This window comes from Lipotes vexillifer, unplaced genomic scaffold, assembly GCF_000442215.2.
Source record: "Lipotes vexillifer unplaced genomic scaffold, Lipotes_vexillifer_v1.1 scaffold1288, whole genome shotgun sequence".
Taxonomy (NCBI): domain Eukaryota; kingdom Metazoa; phylum Chordata; class Mammalia; order Artiodactyla; family Lipotidae; genus Lipotes; species Lipotes vexillifer.
Genome location: NW_006776097.1, coordinates 1,008,739 through 1,011,794, shown reverse-complemented (window position 1 = coordinate 1,011,794; position 3,056 = coordinate 1,008,739). Strand labels below are relative to the sequence as shown.

At 45.9% G+C, this 3,056-nt stretch overlaps 1 protein-coding gene across 1 annotated transcript in view; it reads right to left on the bottom strand.

The window, feature by feature from the left end:
• Positions 1-3,056, bottom strand: part of KDR (kinase insert domain receptor) — a 44,706-nt gene that overhangs the window by 5,226 nt on the left and 36,424 nt on the right. The gene's annotated exons all lie outside the window — the stretch shown is intronic.

The window sequence follows — 3,056 nt, the reverse complement described above, 5'->3', positions numbered from 1 at the left end:
AAAAAAAAAAAAGGTCATGAAGAACCTAGGGGCAAGACGGGAATAAAGACGCAGACCTACTAGAGAATGGACTTGAGGACACAGGGAGGAGGAAGGGTAAGCTGGGACAAAGTGAGAGAGTGGCATGGACACATATACACTACCAAATGTAAAGTTGATAGCTAGTAGGAATCAGTCGCATGGCACAGGGAGATCACCTCGGTGCTTTGTGATCAGCTAGAAGGGTCGGTAGGGAGGGTGGGAGGGAGGGAGATGCAAGAGGTAGGGGAGATGGGGATATATGTACATGTATAGCTGATTCACTTTGTTATACGTCAGAAACGAACACATCACTGTAAAGCAATTATACTCCAATAAAGATGTTAAAAAAAAAAAAGATAGACAAAAGGTGCAGAAAGGACAGTTTCATTTCAAGCAGTCTAATATCAGAGCCAAATTCAGGAATATCTAGCCAGCAGGCTGTCCCAGGCATCAATCTACAAGGAGCATTTAAATCATCGCTAGCAATTAACGAAAATGAAAAAAAAAAAAAAAAGCTATGTGCCAGAACCTTTCTCTGGGAGAGAACTGAAAAGAAATCTTTGATAAGCTGCTTGGAGTGGGAGACGGAACTCCCAGGGGAATTGATGGAGCAACCGCAGATGGTCCCCAAACTGTCCTCCAAGAACGATGAGTCCAATGAAGATGTGTTTTCTTGCAGGAAGCATGTAGACTTGGGGCCAGAGCTGATCCACAGGGGAAATTAGAGACAAACCTAAGTCTAGACACTAGTGGTCCTTCCTCCTCACCCTTCCCCCACATATGTCTCAGCCTCTTCTCTGAATAAATGCTGAACAAATGTCTTAAAAATAGTTTAAAGGGGCAAAAAATCAGGAGGTTGGCTCCCACGGGGATGTCTCTGTCCAGCTCTATTTATAATGCAATGAAATTGAAAATTATGAAGAAGCAAGTGAGAAAGACTCCTTGGCTCTTCTCCTTGACTGGCAACGTGGAAGATAAGGGCACAAGTCCCTGGAGAGGCACCCCAGCCTCACTTCCTCTTCCCCAGGGAAGCAGAACACAAGAGAGCATCCGACTGAAATGTGCTGTGTGCAGATGCCTCGATTCTGCCTCTCCTTGAACCCAGACAATTAAAATGTGAGCGTGGTGCCTTATTTTTAGTAAAGGCAAAAAGGTGGAGGGGGTCGAGTGGGGATGCAGACAAAAGATTCCAATTTCCATTTCAGTTTTCAAATTAAAGCTGGATAAAAGGGAAACTGGACTGGAAAGACCAATTCAAAAATCACAGACAGAAAATAGGAGCCAGGCCTGTGTTGGGAGTGTTGGTGTCACATTTGTCCACGCCTCTGGGGATACATGTTGGCAGCCCTGTTTCAGATCCAGCATCACATTTGGCACTTCCATTACACATATGTGACTTCACTGACTCTCGGCACCACACGCAAAGCGCCTGAGTAAGCCAAGAGGCTGCCGGCTTGGGTCCTCGCCCCACCTGGTCACGGAAAAACCCAAGGAACACAGCTCACCATCAAACGGCTTTCTGATAACACAGGAGGCAACAGTGTTTCGGGAACAATTACCACACCAGAAGGCCAGCTGAACTTGAACGAGGACTTTTTAAACGTTGGGGTGGAACTATAGGTTTTCATTTCATTGCTCTTTCTCTTTGAGGCCCCCTCCTTGGTAATGGGAGAAAACAGCCCTGAGTTAGATATCAGAGGACCTGGATTCATCCCATGTGATTTTAAGCAGCTCACTTAATTGCTATCATTTATTGAGTGTTCTCTAGGTGCCAGGCACTTAGAAACTCATTATACCATGTAATTCTCAAAGTCATCATTTTTGTACAACACCAGGGTCCTTGCCTGGGTCACGGTGAAAATTTGCCCCAGGTCACAGCTGCGAAGAGCAGACTTGGGAATCCAACCCAGTTCCATCTGACTCTAAAATCTGGATCTTTAACCACAATATTGTATTCTCCTCAGGTAACTGCTCTGACACTCACGTTCAACATCTACATCAAAAGATAATAGGATCTACCTGGCCTAACTTTGGCAAAATCTGGTAAGAAAAAGTTCTTTGAAAATGCTGAAAGTTCTTGACACAAATGGAATGGACAGCTTACGAGTTGGCTTCTTCCCAGTCTGAGCTTTGTTCTCTCCCACGGCAGCGTTCCTGCTGCCCTCCCTGTGCAAGTCCACGGGGCAAACTGTCCTGCGTGACTCCCCACCTGCCATCTGGCAACCCGGCCAAAGGCTAGCACTCCATGGCCCCCCCTGCAGCCACAGCACACTCAAGGGGGCAGGCTGGGCTCATGCTGCCAGGGGTCTGGTTACAGGAGGAAAACACCCAAAACAAAGCAAAGTGAAGTCGTCCCAGGCTTAGTAAAAGGCAATTTTAATATCATATTGTAGAAACCATACCAACTCTTTCCTTATGCACAGGTGCTGGGAGGGAACAAAAAGAAAGCTGCCTTTAGGACCCCTCTACAAATCAGGAAAATATGGCAGTGCATGTGTTTTAAATAAGCCCAGAAGTCCCATTATGCAAATAAAATGCTGAAAATCAGACTTGGGATGGGCTTCTGAAGTTGTGCTGCCCAGTCTAACTCAGGACGCATCCCCATGGCACACTGTATCCCAGCCGGAGAGGCAAAGGTCTGTTTTCATAAATGCATAGAACTCTTCCTTCCTGAATCTTTCCTAAGCCATTTAATTCACATTAATAAAAGAGTACATGGGGATAATTTAAATACAGATGTCTTTGTAAAATTGGTCTCTTTTTCTGGAGATTAACAAACTGTGGCATTCCAGCTATTTGCAGCTGCAGGGCTTAGAATTCTGAAATGAAGAGCTTAGGCAGCAATGTGGACCACAGATGGAAAGAGACTCACCTACCCAGGCCCTCTTCAAGGAGAACCTCTCAGGGCAAAGGGTGAATGTGCAAGTGAAATGCAGCAAGTGTATACGATGTCCTTCCTCCATCCCCTTCCCCAAGATGACCTTGAAGCTCCCTCCCCCAGGGGATGTTGACCTTAGACGTACCTGATTCCTGCT